Source organism: Mus pahari, chromosome 20, assembly GCF_900095145.1.
Source record: "Mus pahari chromosome 20, PAHARI_EIJ_v1.1, whole genome shotgun sequence".
In the NCBI taxonomy this organism is placed as follows: Eukaryota; Metazoa; Chordata; class Mammalia; order Rodentia; family Muridae; genus Mus; species Mus pahari.
The window spans coordinates 37,602,076-37,626,164 of NC_034609.1; the positions used below are offsets into that span (position 1 = coordinate 37,602,076).

Below are 24,089 nucleotides of genomic sequence, written 5' to 3' on the forward strand. Positions count from 1 at the left end.
ACACACACACACACACACACACACACACACACACACGTTGTAATGATTCCTCATAGTTTCTCTAACAAGAAGCCCTAAATAGCAAGATTATAGCAGGCATGAGAAGTTCTCAGGACCCTTATTCCCATCTTTAAGTCCTAGGTCTACCACATTTCACCCTTGTGACCTTGAGTTCTAGCCGGGATCCCCCATCTCTTCCTCTGCAAAGCTAACACAATGTTCCTGCCTTGGACTGAGGCGTGAGGAAGCCTATAGAGCAGCTTGCGGGCTGCTGGAGTGCTCTAAGAACTCAGTAACTCCATCATTACCCTCAGTACTACTGTTGCCTGTGCTGCTCAGCACTCAAGTACCTATCGCACCAACATCATTATTCTAGGCCTATTCTGGTTTCTTGAACAGTTGTGGGTGGCTGTGTATCTGAGTGTTTGTGCCAAGACTCTGCAGACTGGAGAGGAAAGGAAAACAATAGCAGATGGGACCTTTACCGGGCAGGTTTTTTCTAATGCTATCTGCACACACACACACACACACACACACACACACACACACACACACACACAGGGGGAGCAGGGGATGGGGAGAAGGAGAAGAGGGGAGAAAAGGGGGAAGAAGAGAGGTAGGGTGAGAGGAAGGGAAGGGGAAGGGGAGGAGAATGTTCTTCCAAACTGGGATTCATGAAATCCCAAGTACTAGAAAATGAGGAGACTAAGGACAGACTCTTTGTTGCACAGAGACCTCTGCGTTCATACAGAGCAGATCATCTGACTTGAGTACAGAATATAAGATTAGAAGCATCCAGAAGCTGGCAGAACTCATCTGCCAAATCAATGAAGACAGATATAGAATCGTTTGGTCCTATATCATTCACTAGGCCTAGATTTTTCTTCCCTACACAAAGAAGGGCTCCACTATTATGAGAGGGGAAGAAGGAATTTAAAGGAGAGAGATAAAGTGGGAACAAGAGAGAGGAATGGAATGGATGTGTCATGAAGGCAGAAGGAGGAACTATTTGGGGTTCTTGGAAAAATCCTTCCCTGGGCCTACATAAAAAAAAAAAAAAAAATCTACTTCCTCTTCATAAAGTTCCAATGACAAACTGGAGCCCAGTTCCACCAAAATTCACTCTGGGGAATCAATGAGATTATTGGGCTTACAGAACATGGATGAGGGGCTACTGACCGCAGTGTGTGCGACCCCGTATTAGTCAGGGTTCTCTAGAGTCACGGAACTTATGGGTCATCTCTATATAGTAAGGGAATTTGTTGGTGACTCAGTCTGTAGTTCAACTCCCAGCGATGGTCAGCAGCAGCTGTGGACGGAAGTCTAAGGATCCAGCAGTTGCTCAGTCCCACAAGGCAAGAGGGAGAAGAGGAAGAGTAAATCTTCCTTCTTCCAGTGTCCTTACGTGGGTCTCCACCAGAAGGTGTGGCTCAGATTAAAGGTGTGTGCCACCACGCCTTTAATCCCACATGACCTTGAATTTAGAGATCTCCCTGTCTTATTCTTCTGGAATTAATTCATAATCTATGCCTCAAGATCTCCATGCCGAGATCCAGGTCAGAAACTTGTATCTCCGAGCCTCCAGATCAGGATCGCTGGTGAGCCTTCCAATTCTGGATTGTAGTTCATTCCAGATGTAGTCAAGTTGACAACCAGGAATAGCCACTACAGACCCCCAAAGCAGACGTCCTGGGGAATAGTCATCCAGCTTCCCACCTGCTCCATGGATAGAGCCCCTCTTTAATTAACCTCACCCCCCCGTATACTCTGGCACCCCAAAGATATCATTCCCGAAAGACCATGTGCAGTTAGGGCAGGATTACATGCAGATGCTGAGAAGGGCATCTGGAATCCCAGGTGGTGGCCCAAAGCCCCTCCTTCTCCGAGGGAGTGATGGTCTCTTGCAAGCAGGCACAAGCCATTCAATGAAGGCAGCTGTCTATTTTGCTCAGAGGCTGGTATTCTACAAGAGAGGTGGGGGTGAAGACCCGACATCTACAAAATAGAGAAAGTTAAAAAAAAAAAAAAATAGGAGGGTTGGTTAAGAATGGAGTGTGACAAAATAGATGTAGAAAATATCAGAATAAGAGCAGTTTTTGTGTGTGTGTGTGTGTGTGTGAAAGATAGTCAAAAACTGAAAAATACATCTTATAAAGAAGTGATTTAGCTGGGCGTGGTGGCACACGCCTTTAATCCCAGCACTCGGGAGGCAGAGGCAGGCAGATTTCTGAGTTCGAGCCAGCCGGGCCTACAAAGTGAGTTCCAGGACAGCCAGGGCTATACAGAGAAACCCTGTCTTGAAAAAACAAAACAAAACAAAACAAAAAAGTGATTTAAAAAAAAATATATATATATATATGAAAGCCAGGTGTCTTAGAGTTCTGCCGCTGTGGAGCAAAACCATGACCATGGCAACTCTTATGAAGGAAAGCATTTTAAATGGGGCTGGCTTACAGTTTCAGAGGTTTAGTCCACTGTCCTCATAGGAGGTAGGGTGGTGACACACAAGCAGACGTGCTGCTAGAGAAGATCCTCAGAGTTCTACAACCAGATCCACAGGCAGTAGGAAGAGAAAGATGCTGGGCCTAATTTGGGTCCTTGAGCCCTCAGAGCCTACCTCCATCAACACACTTCCTCCAACAAGGCTACATCTCCTAGCATCTCCTAATCCTTTCTTCCTTTCTTCCTTTCTTTCTTTTTTCTTTTCTTTTCTTTTCTTTTCTTTCTTTCTTTCTTTCTTTCTTTCTTTCTTTCTTTCTTTCTTTCTTTCTTTCTTTCTTTCTTTTTCTCTTTCTTTTTTTCCAAGACAGGGTTTCTCTGTGTAGCCCTGGCTGTCCTAGAACTCACTCTGTAGACCAGGCTGGCCTCGAACTCAGAAATCCACCTGCCTCTGCCTCCCAAGTGCTGGGATTAAAGGCGTGTGCCACCATCGCCCGACTCCTAATCCTTTCAAATGGTGGCACTCCCTGGTGACCAGGTTTTCAAATTCACGAATCTGTGTGTGTGTGTGTTGGAGTTGGCGCGCGGGGGGGGGGGGGAGACATTCCTGTAATTTCAGCCCTTAGGGAGAATCATGAACTCAAAGTCACACTCTGAAATGCAAGTACAAGGTCAGTTCAAGCAACACGGAACCCTGTTATACAGACACACACACACACACACACACACACGCAAAGAGTACCTCCCCCCCCAAGAACCTTTGTCTCTATACTTTCTGAAAGCATAGACCATTTATCAGGAGATATATACATACATATCTACACATGCATGCATGCAGGTACCCTCAGATCCCCTGGAGATGGAGATGGAGGTAGTTGGGAGCTGCTGGCTGTGGGAGCTAGGAACCAAACCCAGACGCTTTGCAAGATCAGCAAGCACTCTTCACTGCTAAGCAACCTCTCCAGGCCCCCACAAACAGCTCTTAACGCTGCTCAGAGTAGCTAAGGCCCGTTTCTTACTAATCTGGAGGAATTGCTGCCTGACTCCCTAACAATTCCTACCAAACTCTTGGCTGTGTGAAATTTCCTGAACCTATTCTCTTCCTCATGGCTCTAGGGAGCCTGTCTATATACTGTCCACCAGCCACACCTTTACACGCAGTCCGCTCTGACCACCTATGAATCCCCAGTTTAGGACCAGTTCAATCTGACAGGCTCTGTCTGACACATTGCCCAGTTGCTGGAAGACGGTGTCTCCTTCAACGATACCCTTGGATTCCCTATATATTAAGGTTGGTTTGGTCCTGTTACCATGGCAACACAGACCCCAGGCTAATAGATATTCCTTGGTGGTTAAAAGAGAGAGAGAGAGAGAGAAAAAAAAACAGCTGATAGGCAAGCAGGAAAGATGTGAAGGGAATCTTTTTTTTTTTTTTTAAGGGTTGGAACTTTCCCGTTTCCCCTTCATGCCCCTGCCAATGGTCAGGGATAATTAAAAATTAGACCTTGGAGTCACACAGATGCTAACAAGGGCAACATAAGGCTCATGAGACCATCTGTTTCCAGCACTAATGGAAATAAACCAAATTATCTCAGATTTCATCTCTCCCTGACAGGATCTTCGAAAACACAGGTCACTGTGGAGAATCCTCTCCACCACTTGGGGGAATTGTCTGACTACCTAAAAACAAAACAAAACAAAACAAAACAAAACAAAACAAAACAAAACAAAAAACAAAAACAAGAAAAACCAAAAAAACAAACAAACCAAAACTCCTAAAGACCGGGGTTTAGTAGTACACCTCAGATTGTGGCAGGTTCCGCCTCTCCAGCATCCCTCACTTCCTGTCCTCACCGGACTGTGGATTTCTTCACCTGTCAACATTGCCCTCAGGAAAGTCTTCCTGATTCCCTCACGGCACCTTACTACTCCTCACAGAGCTGCCTCTGCAAGATTCAACAGTGCCCCCCAGGAAGCAGGGTGCCAACCCCACTCCCATTTCCCTGACTGAGCCACCTACTCCTCTTCAGGACTCTGGTCTGACGGTACACAGCTTCTCTTCCAGAAACGCCTCTCCACGCCTGAAACCCCAGTGCTCGAATGCCACTTTTCTCCAAATTGAGTCATTTCCTCCCCTGGTCTCCCACGCCTCTTCATTCATTCTGAGAACGTAGCTCTTCCCACACTCCCTGGGAATTGACTGTCTCATTGGCCCCCCTCCCTTCTCTCCCAGCCTGTGGGCTTTTCCAGGGTATGCTGTTGCAAGCATACGTCTGTGCTTGCTGCCTGGCGGAGAGCTGGTGGACTGGTTGATGGAAAAGGCCCATCTTTCTCTGGGGAGATGGGAATAACACATCTCTAAGCATTGAATGTGTAAGGAGCCCAAATCCTTTATAACATCGTCATCATCACAATCTGACAGCATGGATGAGAACTTGGGTACTCAACTCCTTGCTATAGTCATTGCTTGGGAAGAATGACTGAAGCTCACGTTTTATAAACCTTTCAGAATGTTCAAATCACATTCAAAAGCATCAATAATAGAATATTGACACCCTGGTTCCCACAGTGATGAACACTTATACCTCCTTCCTTTACAGTCCCTACTAGTTAAGATAAGTCTCAGGTATTGATATTACTCTGTATGCATATATTTATTATTATGAATTATCACGTGTGTGTGAAAGAGAAAAACGTGAGAGAAAGAGGGAGAAAGAAAGGAAAGGAGAGGGAGGGAAGGAGAGAAAGGAAGAGAAAGAGACAGACATGTAAAGGTCAGAAGACAATTCCTCCCATCATGAGTGGAATTCGGAGAACTGAATTTGGGTTTCCAGGCCTATGCAACAAGTACTTTTAGCCACTGAGCCATCTCGCTGGACCCAAAAGGTACATATTTTATCAGTGTTGTAGGCTGAACTCACAGCTCTTCTCTCTGCCACATTAACAACCCTAGGCGGCTTCACCTCCCTGGTCCCCATTCTCTATGTATGCAAAATAAGGACAGTTCTGCCCCCTCATTCACGGGGTTCTGCTGTGCAGCAAATGCACCACTTTGTGGCCAACCCCTGACTCTTATAGAATGCGCCTTTAGCTCTAAGTGGCTGGTGTAGCTGAACTCTACCTCACTGGCTTCTAAATTCACAGCAAATCCCAAGCAGTGGACACCTGAAACCATATCATCAAATCTGTCAGCAGAACCAGGGACAAGCTGAGACCGGAAAAACAGTAACCTCAAGGACCCAGCAGGAGGCTGAAGAAGGCTCCCATAGAGAGAGGAATAGACCTTAAGTGAAACAGAGCCTTCTGACCAATTGGTTGCAGCAGGTGGTGTCCCTATGATAGGGCATCCAATGCTGGAACACCCTGGCAAGGACTTGGCACAGGAGGCTGATTCTGCCCTGTAGAAGACGTGAAGCAGTATCTCTGCTTATGTAGGGGTTGCCCATACATCTTCCAAGAAAGACTCTAGGCTGTCCACCCCTCAAGCTTTCTCTAGACCCTGTTCCTTAATGTAGATTTTTTAAAAACAGAAGAATTTAAATGAAGGAAATGAAAATTAGCTATAATCTGGTAAGTTTTCCGGTGGGTATCATTTTTAAAGGTATATCTATATTTTTTGCATATGTAATAATTTACTTATCTATAGTCATAGCCAAATGTTCTGGTTTGGTTGCCTTTTTACATTTTTACTTGGCAGAACACTGTTTTGTGTTTCTTTACATTTTTTGCACTTATTTTAATGTATGTGTATATATACACATATGTGCACTTGCACAACACACACGCATGCATGTGCATACCACTTTGCAAATGGAGGTCATAGGACAACTCGCAAAAGTCAGTTCTCTCCTAACGTGTGGGTTCCAGGAACTGAATTAGGCACTGAACTTGGCAGCAAGTTCCTTTGCCGGCTGAGCCATCTTTCCAGCTCTGTTTTGCGTTTAATTCAAGGATGTGCATTCCTGCGAGCCTTTGGCTCACACTGGCTTCTATTTCCTCCCAAAGAATGAGTCAGACCCACCTGCTTCATTCCCATCATACACCTCTGCTTCTATATTTCAACTCATATCATTGTAAGGCCGGTCTCATCATAATCATTCGGGTTATGGGTTATCTACCAGCCCTAATTCATGATACCCATCCTTCAGTTCCCCACACACACCCATCATCAGTCAGATTGACCATCTCCAAACACAGGCAAGTCTAGCTCCAAAGGGTCTTCTGAGGGACCACACAGAGATGGTAAGTGAGTTTCATTAACAGTACAATATCCTGAAGGGCTCTTTCTGCACTGAGTGGAAATCTAGATACTTGATGCTTGCACAGAACAGTCTGAGATCCAGTTCCTCCTCTGCTGGCCTAGAGTCGAAGAACTTGTCATTTTTGCTCTCTGACAATGTCCGATGTGGTGTGATGTTTAGACCAAGAAGGAACAATGTCTCATCCAGGTGTCTATCATCTCACCCTCTCTGGGGATCTTAGCCAAGCCTGAGGGAGACTTCTCTCTTTTGATCTTCCCATGAAGCAACAGAGAACAGTGACTAGCTCATGATGGACAGGCGCTGTTTGTTAAATGCAGCCCTGTTGGAATTCAGAAGTTCTAGAATTTCGGAGCCTTGGGGACATGCAGGGGACAGCAAGGCCAGTGTGATGGTTAGTGTTAACTGTCAACAGACTCTAGACTTTACTCTGGCTGTTGGAGATTATCTTAATGTTAATTGAGGTGGAAGGGCTGCCCATTGTGGGTGGTACAATTCCCTTGGCTAGAATCAGGTACTATATAAGTGGAGTTAGGGAACTGAATGGTGGCATGCCCTCATCACTCTTTACATTCTGGTTGTGGATACAATGTAACCTGCTGCTCAAAGCTTCTGCTACCTTAACTTTCCTACCATGATAGATTGTGCCCTTGAACTCTGAGCCAGAACAAACACTGTATCCCTTAAGTTGCTCCTGTGGGGGTATTTTATCACAGCAACAGAAAAAAGAGCTAAGGCAACAAGTTTATCACTCATTCAAGCACCAGGTGTGATTAAGGCTGTCTTCAATCTAAATTGTTAAGAAAAAGCATCCTAACCAATGAGCATATGAAGTCAGAAACCAAACTGTGTTCTTCTGTTACTGAGCATCTCCCAAGCTGTGTACCATACTCTCTAGTACCAGGGACAAAACAGAACCAAATGTCCGATAATGTTGCATGGGACTGAGATGAGGCAAGATGCTTTGGTTCTTAACCGGAGAGGATTGTGCAGAGTAATGGCATTCGGGAAAGCCTGAAAACAGATTTGTCACTTGAGACAACTTGCCTACAACTATGCAGTAGAACCAAGAGTCACTTACTGTCCTGTGGGCCACAGGACCACACCCAGAGCAAAGAAGCAGCCAACCCTAAATGCCACTGATTGAACAATCCCTCCGCAGAGGACACAATGAAAGCAATGAACTTGGGAAAGCAAGTGTGAAAGAAACAGTACATAGATGCTCATGTGCTGCAGCTCCCAGCATCCTTCCAGCCTTCCGTCCTCTTCCCCTTAACTATGTCATCCCCAGAGATTTCCTACTCTGGCATTGCAGCAATACCTCCAGCTCTTCATGTATACAGAGCTAGCTTTTTCTTAACCCTATTGTTTGACCTTGGGCAAGTCATTAACCTCGATAAATGACTATCTTCCTTCAACTCTCTTCCATGAGCAACAGAGGCTTCAGAAGGAAAAAAAAAAAAAAAACGGAAGTATTTTTATATAACTCTGAGTGACAGCCTGACAGACTCCCACCCGCTTCATGGGACTGAGGCAACGAAATGAGAGAATGCATATGAGGTGCTCTGCTTGGTGACAGCACCTGGCAGGCACCTGTCATTTGTCAGCTGCTATGATGATACCACGTGATGTCCTTTGCCACCCCGGGGGGACTTTCCACCCCTGCTTGTCCTTTTACACTTACCAAAGTTTTGATTTCAGCTCTTGCCTGTAACCCACCTGGCAGGCAGTGACTCATATCACCATGTGCTTCTTCAGAGCCCAGAGCACTTCCCATTCTTCCTCTCTTGGTGGAAGGAGCCAACAGAGATGCCCCTCCACCGGAGGGGGCAGGGACCAGCCTTCTTATACAGGATTGCTTTGTTCCAAATAGTTTTTACAAGGATTCAGTCTTTTGTATCCCTCTTAAGTCAATGCAGCTCAATCCCCTTAAGCACTGAAATGTGCCCTCATTCCCTGCCACCCAGCCTCTGTCGGTAAGCCTAAGGAAAAGGTCACCTGTGCCTACTAAACCAGAGCTTCTGATGTCACTGAGGTTCACTGTCATCCTCTTTAGATATGGATAATCATTTAAGAATTCCAAAGGCCCTGAAAGATCTTTGGATTCCTTAACTGTGTGTGTGTGTGTGTGTGTGTGTGTGTGTTTAGTGTGTGCGTGTATGTTTAGTGTGTATGTGGTATGTGTATGTGTTTAGTGTGCATACAGAGTGTGAGTATATTGTGTGTATAGTATATGTATAGTGTGTGTATTGTGTATATAGTGGTGTGTGTATTGTGTGTATAGTTGTGTATGTAGTATGTGTGTATAGTTGTGTATGTGGTGTGTATAGTTGGGTGTATAGTTGTGTGTGCAGTGTGTGTGTATTGTGTGTGTATAGTTGTGTGTATATTGTGTGTATAGTTGTGTGTGTATTGTGTGTATGTAGTTGTGTGTGTATTGTGTGTGTATAGTTGTGTATGTAGTGTGTGTATAGTGTGTGTATAGTTGTGTATGTAGTGTGTATAGTTGTGTGTGTATTGTATGTTTATAGTTGGGTATGTAGTGTGTGTATTGTGTGTGTATAGTTGTGTGTGTAGTGTGTGTGTTGTGTGTATAGTTGTGTGTGTATTGTGTGTGTATAGTTGTGTATGTAGTGTGTGTTGTGTATATAGTTGTGTGTGTATTGTGTGTGTATAGTTGTGTGTGAATTGTATGTGTATAGCTGTGTATGTAGTGTGTATTGTGTGTTTGTGCTGCGTGTGCATGCACGTGCAAGTGTGTGTAGGTAAGAGGTAACTGTGATGGGTGTCTTCTTCACTGCCTTCTCCACCTTACTTTTGAGCTTATGAATTTGAATAGACTGGCTGGCCAGGAAGCCCAAAGGATCCTCCTGTCTCCACTCCTGCAGCAACAGATTTATTAGAACGAGCGATCATGCTTGGGTCAGAGCATCAAACTCAGGTCTTCATGCTCACGTGGCTAGTTCTTTATCAACTGAGCCATCTCCTTGGCCCTGGGCTTCTTACAGTTTTCTTTTTACCTTTTCCACACAATCTTCCTTTTGATAATTGCAGGTGAAAACCTTCAAGCATGGTAGGAAAGACACAGTTGTTCATCTGTGAGAAAATAAAACCCACGTGATCTGGCATTGAGGTCATTGCCTCCTTAGTAAGGCACTGGGTCCTTTCAGGCAGAACTTAGCATCATTTTCCTGATTTGGGTTTTTTGTTTTGTTTTTTGATTATTTTTTGGGGTTTTTTGTTTGTTCGTTTGTTTTGTTTTGTCTAAAATATCCAAAGCAAGAATAAGCTTTAAGTATAGTTTCTGAGTTCCCCATTATTTGGGGGGAACTTTACAAATTTCAGAAGCTCAGGTTAAATGTCAGAAGCTGGGGTTATTATCTTAGCCTTCCATTGTCTAGGTAAGACAGTATTTTTCTCATATTATTTCTGTCCTTCCATTTGGCCAAGGGATAGATTTCTACCCAACCTTCAAGACCCAGAGGAGAAATCACCTCCTGTCCATGGCTTTCTCAGGTTTTCATCCTTGGCCCATTCTCAGACAAATACTTCCTTTTCTGCGCTCCTCACATCCCCAACAACTGAACATGCCAGAGATGTGTCTCTGTGGCAGGGTATGTATGTAGCATGCACATGGTTTCTGGTTTGACCCCCAGCACTGCAGTAGCAACAACCAAAGGTTGGACATTGCATTGGAGTTTAGGGCTTTCTGAGAGCCTGAGTCTCCAGAGAGGAAGCCCTTTGCAACCTCTTTTTCTCTCTTTATATCCCCACCCCCACCCCACCCCGCGGCCTCCCCCACACACTGGAACCAACATCCATTGGATGCTTACTTCAGTTCTTCTCAACCACCCAAATCCATCCTTAAGTAAACAAACAGAATAGCCAGCCAGGCCTGTCAGAGCACACCTGAAATCTAGGCACTCGGGAACTAGAAGAGAGACGATCAGAAGTTCAAGGACACCCTTGCATACATACCAAGTTCAAGGCCCGCTTCTGCTAGATGAGACTCTGTCAAAAAATAAATGAATGAATGAATGACTAAATCAATAATTATCAGAGGCAAAGCACTCAACAGATTATTTTTCCTACCTTTTGCTTTCATTAAAAAGAAAAAGAAAGAAACAAACAAACAAGAGTAGAATAAGTATGAGCACCGACTCTTGCTATGGGTTAGGTGAATCTCTCCTACATGTCTGCCTTAGGCTCTGATTAATTCATCTGAACAACTATATGACCACAATACATATTTGACCAAGAGAGCCCATGCCATCCAAATGCTCATGACAAAAGAGAGCTCCACCCATGCAGTTCTGACTGGCTTTTTGCTTTTCTCTCCTCCTTACACTTGGGAGTCTCTGGTGTCTTATAAGCCACTGCTTGCTACTAATGACCCCTTAAGAGTTCTCTTGAGCCCGGCGGTGGTGGTGGTGGTGGCGCACACCTGTAATCCCAGCACTTGGGAGGCAGAGGCAGGCGGATTTCTGAGTTCGAGGCCAGCCTGGTCTATGAAGTGAGTTCCAGGATGGCCAGGGCTATACAGAGAAACCTTGTCTCAAAAAAAAAAAAAAATTAAAATTAAAATTAAATAAATAAAAGAGTTCTCATGAGGAAGGTGTAGAGATGGCCTAATCAGTAAAGTGCTTGCCACACAAGCCAGTTGAGGATCTGAGTTGAATCTCAAATCCCCATATAAGAAGCTATACACGGTGTTACACATTTGTAATCCCAGCACAGGGGTGGCAGGGGCTGGAGGATCTCTGGATCAGGCTGGGCAGGAATCGGTAAGCTCCAATTTCAGTGAGAGACCCTGTCTCAAAATACACAGTAGAGAGTGATTAAAGGATAAGCTGGAGAGTGATGGAGGAATCCTCTAGTCCCCAAATATACATATACACACATGCACCTACACACAAGCACAAAGTATTATTATTATGGTTTGTTTGTTTTTTTTCGAGACAGGGTTTCTCTGTGTAGCCCTGACTGTCCTGGAACTCACTCTATAGACCAGGCTGGCTCAGAAATTCGTCTGCCTCTGCCTCCCAAGTGCTGGGATTAAAGGTGTATGCCACCACACCCAGCCACAAATTATATATGTATAATTTGTGTGTGTGTGTGTGTGTGTGCGCGCGCGTGTGCATGTGTGTATCCACACAAATACAACCCTCTTGAAGTATCCCCATTAGTATCCTCTTGTCGTGTAGAGACTTGCCTTAAATGCAATAGCTAATTCACCCGTTTCCTTCTAAACTAATAGTCATCGTTGCAAGCCCAGACTAGAGGAAGACAAGAGTGGTTGCTGGTTGTCTTAGTCAGGGTTTCTATTCCTACACAAAAATCATGACCAAGAAGCAAGTTGGAGAGGAAAGGGTTTATTCGGCTTATACTTCCACATTGCTGTTTATCACCAAAGGATGTCAGGACTGGAACTCAAGCAGGTCAGGAAGCAGGAGCTGATGCAGAGGCCATGGAGGGATGTTCTTTACTGGCTTGCCTCCCCTGGCTTGCTCAGCCTGCTGTCTTATAGAACCAAGTCTACCAGCCCAGAGATGGCACCACCCACAAGGGGACCTCCCCCCTTGATTACTAATTGAGAAAATGCCTTACAGCTGGATCTTGTGGAAGCATTTCCCCAACTGAAGCTCCTTTCTCTGTGATAACTCTAGCTTGTGTCAAGGTGACACAAAATTAACCAGTACACTGGTTAATACAAAATTTAAGGGGGTACTCACTTTCAGGTGATAATCCTGTACTTGTGTGGTCCTGAGATCAAGCTCCTCCTTAAATGTGGCTCCAGGTCCTGCATTGCCAAGACAAAGATCTACCTGTAGCTCTTTCAAGGAGGAGATAAGGATTGCCTAGATATTGCTCTCTTCCTGGTAGGTGAGTCTGGGGGTCTTATTTCCAGTCACTCTCCCATGAAACCTTGGGGGGTGAGGACAGGAAAGATGACTCACCAGTTAAGAGCACTTACCCCCCCCTTGCTGAGGACCCATATTTGGTTCTCAGTGCCCATATCCTATGGCTCATAACTGACTGTAACTCCAGCTCTCGGGGGTCTGATACCCTCTTCTAGACTCCATAGGTCCTTACAGTGGCATATGCATCCACACACATGCATACAATTAAAACTAAAATAGTTTTTTTTTTTTAAAAACTTGGACCTCACATCACTTTCATACCTGAAACCAGGAAATGGTTTCCAGAACACCCAAGAAACTGAGATCCTGTGGCATGTGGCGAGTATTCTGCTCTTAAACGCGCACTTTTTGGTTTTCAGAAATCCTTGGTTCCTCTCAGAAATGGGCACAGTTAGTGTCATGTTCTACAGGTGACCTTGCTGATGTGTCTTTTTATTCTGGTATCTCTCTATTCTTCATTCTCAAAGCTTTTAATTTATCATCTAATAGGCACGGTGATTCACAGAATTATCCATCTTCATTTTTTTTTCCTATCTTAGGTGGACGGTCCTTATTACTATTCATAACACAAGCTCAGCGGCACAGTTAGTAAGTGGTGTCATTTGTACCTTAATGACTTGGTGCCTTTCACACCGTTCAAAGGAAAATTGAATATTATGAAGCAGTAAATGAAAGCCCCAAACAAAAACTGAGCTTTCCCAAGTATGAAAGAATGAACCGCTCAGGTACAGAGCAGGATGCAGGGATGGTCTGTTTATGTGATGTGTGCTCTTATTTCATCTCTGCTGCTGCGATAAAATACTCGGACAAAAGAGCAACTAGGGGAGAAAGGAATTTATTTCCGCTTACAATTCCAGGTTACAGCCTGTCATTGTGGGGAAGCCAAGGTGTCAGCACCTTCAGACAGCTGGTCACCGCGCAGCTACCGTCAAGAGCAGAGAGAGAAATGAATGCATGCAGCTCGCTCGTTTTCGCTCAGTTCGGTTTTTCTCATCCGTACCAGTTCAGGAGCCTCCACAGAGGGAATTGTGCTTCCCACACTGGGCTGGGCCTTTCCCACATCAATTATCTTAATCAGGACCTTTTCCCACATTCTCCTATTGGTTAGAATTGTCCTCTTTAGCCAATCCCCTGTCACTACAAATAAACACCATTCATTCTTTAAATCCCAGTTCAATTACTTTTTTTTTCAGGTTCTTCCCTGGTCCTCCAGACCCTATCCACATTGTCCTCACACCAATGAGCCATGAGCAAGTGGTGATGTCATGTCTAGGCTTGTGTTTCTGAATGACTGTAAGTGCCGCATGGGCAGGGACTCTTGGAGACACCATGTGCCTATGACAGTCCTCCCTGAGCTGAGTCTGACTGCACATTCAACACATCTTGTTTGACACTTTAGCCCAGGCTGGCCCCAGATTCATAGCAGTCCTCTCAAATGATAACCTGGCTTCAGGAAAATTGGTGATTGTTTTCAATGTGCCAATCTGAATCTCCTAGATGCAACGGCAGCATGAAGACTTTGAATGAGGGGAGTGGCCACTGGGGTATCTCGGAGTTAAAGAAACCAACAAAGAAGTGGAGATGCCTAGAAACCAGCAACCGTAGAAAGGGCTTTCCCATCCCAAGCTTCAAGGTGCACGAGAAGGAAGGAACATTCACATTACTGGGTTTGTTAGGCTCTGAGCTTGATTCCCCGACTGAGCCTCTAAGCTGTGTTTGTCCATCTACTCTTAATAAGCCAGTTAAAAACAAATAAGTAAGAGGCAAAGCCAGAAGGCAGTGGCCACTCTGGGCAAGAAGGACAAAGAGATCCAGCCCCCACCCCACCCCACAGTCCCTCTTCAGGGTCCTGGAATGAGGTTTGGGTCAAAGTAGAGTCAGATGTGTGTGTGTGTGTGTGTGTGTGTGTGTGTGTGTGTGTGTAACAAAACAGTCCCAATCAACTTGTGGTTCTGCCTGTCACTGTCTGAGTTCCAGTTTCTCTTGTATGGTTAGAGTTATGGCTAGTTATTTAAGCTGTGTGAAAACCCTTCCTGGGACACAAGCCACCCCTCTGTTTGGCACCAATTCCCAGGGGTTACTGTGCTTCGCTAGTCTGAGAGCCAGAGAGAAGGGCATAGATGTCTCTGTAGAATGTCTTGATGCTCGTCAGGACAGTCACACTGCCAGATACCAGAGTGGAAGCCGGAGCTGGCAAGGGCTACAGTTACGCAGAGACCTAGCTCCTGCCAGAATCCGCCCCAAGGCGGGGATAACCAAGGGGAAGCCTCCACTCTCCCTCCTGTCTTCTGCTCCTCCAGAGTCTCTTGTGGCAGAGGAATGGACAAAGCGGCGCTGGAGGATGGATGAGAGGCCCAGTGTCTTGAGAGTAAACAGAACAGCAAGCAGGCCATCCGTGAGTCAGCCTCCCTAGACTTCCGGAAACTTCATCTCTCCTAGTTATGGTGTAGATCGAAATGAACGGGGTCGGCTGTAATTGCTCTGCAGTTCTCCTGCTCCTACATGCTGTGAGCCAATTAAAATTTCCCCGTGGGTCACGCCCTGACTATTAAATACAAAGGACCTCATGTAGAGCACGGAAGACACCAGATGAACTCTGCTAGGTTGCCAGAGGCTACACAAACAAACCGTGAACCCTGCCTGGGTAAGGCTACCTACACACGATGAAGATGTTTTAAATAAATAAATAACCTCTATCAGGAGACAGCAGCCTCCTTGAGGGTCTTTAACCTTGCGTGTGCAACCTCGAGGATACTTTGCGTGATAGAGGGTGGGTTTGGAGAACGAGTGTCTTGGTTGCCTAGGAGTCTATTAAGAGATAAGAGGCCCAGGATACCTACCAAGGACTCTTCTTAGTGAGTGGACTCTGGCTTTGCTTTGCTGATTCTAAACCCTCTGTGCCATCAGATCTAGGATGCAAGAAGACACCTGCCTGCCATCATCGACCTTCCTCCTTCTGAGCTTTTCAATCTCTCTCTCTCTCTCTTTCTCTCTCTCTCTCTCCTCTCTCTCTCTCTTCCTAGTCCTGAATCTCACATCCTGGGGCCTGCTCAGTCTCATTTTAGGGCTGGAGATTGGGGTGGGGGGAATGACTGTCCACCCCACTGCATTGTTCAACACTGAAGGTCAAAGGTAATACTGGGAACCTCAGATAGATGTGCAATATTTTATCATCATCATTATCCCAGTGGTGATGTCAAATTGCTTATTACCTGTCCTGACTTGTTCCTGTGTAGAGCATCATCATGAGTGTATCTGTGTAGAGCTATCTTTAGCTCCCCATGCCCTCAGTCCCTGTGGTCAATTACCAGGTCCCGTCAATTGTACCACGGGATCCCTGTGTCACAGCCACGTCTGACTATCACATGTGCAGAGCCAGAGGCAAGAGTCTAAGCAGAGACACCCAGATCATGAGTGGCCACTTCCCTCACACCCTCAAGTCCCACCTGAGCCATTAGAACAGGTAGAAAAGTCCCGGCATGGTCTGAGAGCTCAAGAAGCTGAGAAACCTGGAAGCCAGTGGAGAAATGTTTGTTGATGGCAGCTGTTGTCTTTGAGTGGCTATCCCCCCCCCACATACACACACACACACACACACACACACACACCATCTTTATAGATGTGACTGTGACAGAGGGAGGGAGGAAGGCCTCCTTCTGGCTTCGGGAATATAACCTCTCTCTGGACACCAGACAGAACCCAGCTGGAGTTCACCTTTTATGAGGGGAAGGGGCAGCCCATAAAGTAATAAACCATCCAGAGAGGTAGTTTGGCAAATAAAGGCACTTGCCACCAAGCCTGACCACCTGAATTCTATCCCTGGGAGCCACATAGTGTAAGAAGAGAACAAAGTCCCACAGGTTATATACTCTGACCTCTGTGTGTGCACCATGATGCACATACAGGCACATACATGCACATACATGCACATATGCGCACATGCATGCGCGTGCACACACACACACACACAAATAAATGTAATTAAAGAAAGAAGGGAGGGGTTAATTACCCTGGGGCTCTGTGGGAGAACTTGGTTATCTTTCAGAATTCCAATAGAGGGCGCTAAGACCTCAGGTTTCCTTCTAAAGTAACTGAGTAGAGAACATCTTCCTGGGCCTGAGCAGACATCACATGAAACTAGTTTGGGCCAGCCACTGTGCTAACTTCCTGATATGCCATTCCTGTCACTGTCTACAATAGTGGTTCCATGAGGTGACCTCAACCTTGTGATGGACAGACGTAAGCTCCCTCCAAAGACACCTGCATTCTCGTCCCCAGAACCTGAGGTCATGTGACCTCACAAAGCAAAGCAAATTTTGCAGATGAAATTAAAGGATCTTGAGATGGGTGGGTTATCCTGGGTTATCTTGTCAGCTCCGAGTAACCACAAGTGTCCTTGAAAGTCAGAGGCAAGTGGTCCAAAGCTGGAGAGATGAGGACATTCTACACTACTTGCTTTGAAGATGGTATGAGGAGGAACATACTGGCAAAGAAATGATGGTTTCCAGAAACAGGAAAAGTCAAAGAAGTGTGGTCCTCCCTTTGAACCTCCTGAGAGAGAAACAGAGTCTTAACCCTGCCTTGATTTTAGACAGGTGTGACCCACATCTGATCCATGACCCCCAAAGTTATAGGAAAATAAATCTGTGTTTTGAGCACCGTGCTATAAGTAATTTTACACTAGGGAGAGCAAATGTATGCAAAACTTTACCTACACTTCACAGAGGGAGAGTGTGCCAGGAACATTAGTAATAACGTCATACAATGACTATAGGAGTCCAGATTCCAACTGATGCCCTGAGGCTCTGAGGGTAGTCTAGATTCTCCTTAGGAATGTCAGAGAGTTAAGTAGGGAATGCTAGGAGTGGGCTGATGGGGAGCACAGGGGAGGCCTGCTGTCCTTCCCTGTCTTACTGAATAAGCAGGCTGCCCCTCTCCTCTGCCATCTCTCCTTCCTACCCAGACATCATTCTCTCCCTCTTGAATACTTACATTTTTGAGGGGGCCATGGAACGTTTCTCTTTGTGATTAACCTGTTTAAGAGGGGGAAGTGAGGTTCCTGCAAAGTGGAGCAGGGGCTGGAGAGATGGCTCAGCATTTGCTGCTCTTCCAGAGGACCTGAGTTTGTTTCCCAATACCCGTACAGGGTGGCTCACAACTACTTGTAACTCCAGCTCCAGGGGGATACAGCGCCCTCTTCTGGTCTCCAAAGGCATTCAGTGCACATGTACACCCATGATTTTTTTTTTTTTTTTTAAAGGTAGAGCACCCCCATTTGTGGGTAGCATGGGTGTTGATATTTTACGTACAAGGAAAAACAGCACAGGACACCAGTGTTACCAAGAAGAAACAGAAACATCACCCTCTGCTTGGGTCATATAGTCCAAATCAAGCCTCATGCAAGATAGCAGTGTCTGAAAAGACTCATGTGACTTCAGGATACATACCAAGGAGTCGGAATGACGTAGCAGCTCTGATTCCCTGACTCCCACTGTGTGGGTTAAACAAACAAACAAATAAATAAATAAATAAACCTACTGATGGTGGGTGTGGCCTGAGAACCTCCAAAATGCCCCGCCCTGGGAAATCCAGCTGCTGAGACACATCTGGACAGCCTAACAACTAGCAGAAGCTGCTGTCTCCCGCAGGGTATGGGAAGCCCAACTCTAATTAGGAACAGACTCCTTTGGGCCACCCAGGAAGCACTGAACAGGCCACCAAGAGACAGCTTACCCAACTCTGGGAAGTGGGGTAGTCACAGGATGGAAACCCACTGAGGAGAAGCTCAGCCACGAAGCATTTCAAGCCTTCCGCCTATCCACTGTCCATTTATTTATTCATTTATCCTGCAGGTTATCATGTGCTGACCTTCCTTTGCACTGGGGCCTCCAGTAGACACCCTCCAGATGCTTGTGAGCCATGTGAGCCCTCTGAATATTTGGAGAGGGGCTACCCTGACTTGAGATATTCTGGAAACCTACAGTATACCCCAGATTCCCAAGACACAGAGCAAGCACACATCATTAACTTAATAACATTCTGAGTATATTGAAATGAGAGAGTTTTGAATAGTGCTCCAGTGACAGTCATCACTGTGACAGGTGTGTCATGACTAAAAGTAAACTTATGGGAGAAGTGGGTTTATTTCTATTCACAAGTCACAGTCCATCATTGAGAGAACTTGAAGTGGTAACCATGGAGGAACAGTGTGTGGTGGTCAACTCACAGATCTACGCTTTCCTAGCTCTCCTATACAAGCCAGGACCACCTTCCTAGGGAATGGTGCCACCCACAGTGGTCAGGGCCTTCCTATGTATAACAAGACAAGCCCACACAGACCTGCCCACAGGCAAATCAATCTGTTCTGGGCAACCCATCCACTGAGACTCCCTTCTCACATGACACCAGACATATTTGGTAAAAGGCAGTATTACAATCAATTTCAATAGCTGCTTTTCTTACATTTCTTCCTGTGCCTAACTAGAAACCAATTTGGTCATAGTTGTAGTTTGCTTTGGGTTTGTATTTGACTGCGTTGTTCTGTAGGCTTACAATATGAAGGCTGTCATAGATGTCCCAAGTCCAGGGATGGCACTGATATTATTGCCCAGCCTGACATGCTAAGATCCCTCAGTACTTGGCCAGATTGTGCAAGTCAAGTGTCCAGTGCACAGAACGAGTGCCTGGAAGAGCTCACAGCTGAGCTGTCAGCTGAGTTAGTGACAGGCCTGGGGAGCCCCGGGAACTGACCTGGAGCATGCAGAAGCACAGCACAGAGCCAACCGAGCTTCAGGCATATCTTAAGTTGTGAGGTAAAGGGTGCTAGAATTGAGAGAAGGATGTTGGCCGCTAGGACAACAGACTCCGCTCCTGGGGCATCCATCCAGAACAGAACAGTGGTACCCTCGGCAAGCCATCAGTGAAGCTTTGAAACGTCCCCATGGTCACATTCAGAAGAGGACAAGATAACTTAAATGAGTCTTCCTTAAGCCAATGTCTAAATATTATCATTTTGGTCTTTAATCCTTGTCCACAGTTCTCAATGAGATATTCTACACTTTCTCAATTTTTGAAGTTATGTTTTTTTTATTATTTTAAGTGTCTGTGCGTACATGTGCACACGCATGCATGCACGTGTAGTATGTGTGCAGATATCCATGGAGTCCAGAAAAGATCATTGAATCCCCCCCCCCACAGGGTGGAGTGACAGGCCGCTGTGAGCCACCCAATACCCAGTATGGGTGCTAGGAACCAAACTCTGGCCCTTTGCGAAAGCATCATGTGCTGTTAACCACTGAGCTGTCTCTCCAGCCCCATTTTTGCACTCAGGTGACCTCATAAGTACTAAATCTTTGAAGTCTGGTACAAATTTTACAGTGACCTTGTGTGGCAGTTGGTATGACATTCAAGGGCTGTCATCACCAGTGATCTGTAGCTACTGGGCTAGGCAAGGCAAGCCTCCATGACTCTCTTTTTAATGCAGTGTTGGTCTCAAACAGAAAGGGACACTAGGAAAGTCTGGGGACTCCAGTAAATGATGGGGGGGGGAGACAAATCTCCCCAGGTGCTATTAAACATCTGGAGAACATGACCTGTTGGGGAACCTTTTATAAGCTGATAAATTTGTAGCAAAGACTGTGACCATGCAGGAGTGTCAACACACTCTTGGGGTGTGGCCAGCACAGCCCTGTCATGGGTTTTTCCCAGAGTCCTGAGAAGAAGCAACTGGCACTCAGGCCTCCCACTTGGCTCTCCCTTCTAAGTGACATCCAGGAGCAAGCCTGTCAGGGGCTTCCCAGACTGTGAAAAGACGAGGCAAACATTCCCTCAAGAAGCTAAGTGTGTAGATGAAAAAGTTCCACGCGTGCAAAATGCTACACACTGCGCCTGATAAAGAATTGATCAAAAGCAGGAGTCTCTTTCCTTCTAAGCCTCTGCCAGTGGGGCTTCTGCATAACCCCAGGAGCATCCTTAAAGGAGCGTGGAGAGTCTGACAGCAGGACTGGGGTGGGGGTAATTAAATGACCTCTGGAGATTGTTCCTGGCCCTTTATCCATTTTCTGCAGACAGAGCTTCAAGGCGACGTTTCATTTCAGAGAGAAATTTCTAAAACTATGCAGATTAAAGGGAACCCTACAGGGGGGCTTCTCCTAACCCCAAAAGCATCATGATTCACTTCAACTAGTGAGAAAACAGCTCTTTGCTTTGTTTTTTTCTTTTTCCTGGACTCCAGCTTAGTTCAGAAGCAGCTTAAAGTGTGCCTGTCTCCTGCCATCGTGGTTGTTGTTCTAGATGCTGAGACAGGAGGATTACAAACTCATTATCTACCTGGACTACAGACTGAGTTCCAAGCTACCCTGGGAAACTTAGTGAAACCCTGTCTCAAATTAAAAAGTAAAAAGTAGACTGGGTATGGCTCTTTTTGGTCAAGCACTTGCCTAGAATACATCAGGAAGGGACTAGGGACACGGCTCAGTGGTAGACCAGTTGCCTACAATCTGTCATAAGGGGTTGGATCAGCAGTAGAGTACCAGGATAGAACCAATCAGGAAAGGTCTAGGAGTGTGGCACAGTAGTGCAGTGCTCACCCAGAATACACCAGTGAGGAGATAGAGGTATTGCCTATGGGTGGGAGCGATGGCCTAGAATCTGACAGTGTGGGACTGGGGGACAGTGATCAAGCGTTTTGCCAGAATCTACCATGAATGGGCTAATGAGACCTTGTACTTCTGAGAACTAAGTGAAACGGTCTGTTCTAGGTAAAACTGAGAGGGGACTGCTGGATTTGAACTCTCTCCAACCTAATCCCGAACCACACTCTGTTCCCTGTAACCATGTCATCTTTGAATGAATTACTTACGTTCTTTAGCTTTAGGGGACTTATCCTTAAAATGGGCACTGTATGATCCTCACAAGCTAAGCATTATATATGCAAAGTAGGAGTCTGTTAAATATTTATTACTTCACTTATTCACACCCTGCCCCGCCAAGAACCCAGTGAATTGTAAAAGCATTTGTGATTTCATAAGCTCAGAGTGGGGTGCCAGGAGCCAGGTATGATTTAGCTGGGTTCTTTGGCTTCCACAAGGCTACAGTCAAGATGTCAGCTGAAATATGATCTCATTTCAAGGTTTAACTGGGCACGTATTTACTAATTCTAAGTTCTTTGGGGGGTTTCGACAAGATTCAGTTCCTCAGAAGGGCTGAAGGTCTCAGTTCCTTACTGGCTATTGGATGGAATTCGTCTTAGGTCTCGGTCATGTAGGGATTCCCCAGGGCAGCCCCCCCCCCATTAACGCAGTGTACCTCTCTAGTGTCATTGCCGTGTGGATGCTGTGGCTGTGACTTCATCTTGGAAAGAATAGACCATCCCTTCTGCCGTGCTCTGCAAGGAAGGAAGCAGGACCCTTAACTCCAGCCTATACTCAAGGAGAAAATTACCCAAGGATATGACTCCCACAGGGGGCAGAGAGCTATGCTAGCAACCATATGCCACAACTTAGAGCTTTTCAGTAAGCCCACTGAGCCGGGCTCATCTACAGATTCTACATCAGCAGTTTCAGCAAACATCGATGAGGAAATACTTGGGGGGGGGGGGAGGGAGAAGTTCCATGAACATCAAGACTTTTTTTTAAAGATCTATTTATTTATTGTATGGAAGTACACTGTAGCTGTCTTCAGATACACCAGAAGAGGGCATCAGTTCTCGTTACATATGGTTATGAGCCACCATGTGGTTGTTGGGGTTTGAACTCAGGACCTTCAGAAGAGCAGTCAGTGCTCTTCACCGCTGAGCCATCTCTCCAGCCCCTGAACGTGAAGACTTCGATTTGCTTTCTTGATTCGCTCTACAGTAGAAGAGCACGGTATCATGTGGTATTTGGTGGTACAAATGATCTAGATAAAAAAAAAAAAAGACTATGGGGAAATGTGTGTAGGTTCTTTGTAGATACATACTGCACTGCTTCATACAAGAACACCCACCCGTGTTGGAATCTGTGGAGAGCTTTGGAATCGGCCTACCACAGAAGTTCAGGGGCGACCAATGGTACCAGGTTTTATGACCGAGTGTGAAAATACTTCAGAAGTCTCCATGTAAATGGAAGGACTCAACTGGTTTGTTTATGGGGGAGGGGGGGAACAAAAACAAAAACAAAAAAAAAACCCACAATCACCTGACATTATCAGTCTAAAAACAAGTTGTTCCTCACCACAAAGAGACAAAAAAAAAAAAATGCATTGGAAAGACCCATTGAATTTATATTAAATGTTGATTTGACAGAACGTGAGTACATAACATTTGGATGGTAGAGTCAAAATGCCCTCTTTTCCTCCACCTAACTTTCAAGGCATACCTGCAAGCCGCCCCAGCTGTTTTACAACACCTACATTTTTATAGAGATGTAAATAAAAGTGCTTCTTTCGGTTTTCTCATTTAGCAAGATTACAAAAGCATTCGATCCTGCCACGTCTACTTTATAATTAGTGGCATATATCTTCCTTTTCCTTAACAGCTATGCAACATCCTCACTCGGTAGATGGATGTAAAAAGCCATTGTTTATTTACCCATCCCTTTACTGAGACACATAAGCTGTTTCGGTGTTTTGCCACTAAAAGCAACGAAGTCATTATCTTTTATGTTTTTCTCCCATAAATGGAACTGTGTCTCTAAAGTCCCAGAAAAAGCAATTTGAACACAAACATTTTAATGGTTCTGTGAGTTTGGATCCAAATGAATAGAAAGAAGCCTTTGATTTTCAAATAAGCAAACATTTCTCCATCAGCCACAGGCTGAGTTCCCTACGCGCAGTTAACGATGTCTGACTTTTTTTTTTTTAATGTCAGAGCATCTAGCCTTGAAGCTGAAGGAACAAGAGTATTAAAATTGTGAAACTTTACAAAAATATTTAGACTCAACCTATTGTAAGTTTTTATAAATTGACTTTTGTGAGGCAAGAGATGTTGCGTCCCTGTTTAGATTTCACTTGAGACATGGAGGGAGGGCAGGCAACGTTCAGTGTCTTCTCTATTAATCCCCACAGCGCCCCCTGCAGTTCATGTTCTGCACAGCAGCAGAAGGAAAGGCTCAGAATAAATGGACTTTCTTTTCGCAGAGGATCACCGTCCCCCATTCCTTGTTCCCCTCCCGTCCCGCAGTGACATTTGTGAGTCCGATAAGCGCCTGGACATGGGAAAGGAAACCATAGATCCTCGTTTCTAGGGAGGACGCTCCTCTGACGAGAGTGCCGCTAGGTGGAAGCAGTTTTACCCCAGCAATTAGAAAGCTAGGGGATTTCGCAAATGCGGGTTTTGCCGTGGTAACTAGCTTATTTAGCCAAAAATTATGAAGCAGGGTTATGTAACACTTAAGTAGGCAGGTCTCAAATCCTCACAAATACTCTCATTGTTTAACATTCCATCAGGCCATTCTGACTTATAAAATATATATATATATATATATATATATAT

General features: G+C 45.4%; 1 protein-coding gene across 1 annotated transcript in view; it reads left to right on the plus strand.

Annotated features, from left to right (window-relative positions):
• The window catches only part of Vat1l (vesicle amine transport 1 like), a 163,845-nt gene that overhangs the window by 135,426 nt on the left and 4,330 nt on the right, over positions 1-24,089 (plus strand). The gene's annotated exons all lie outside the window — the stretch shown is intronic.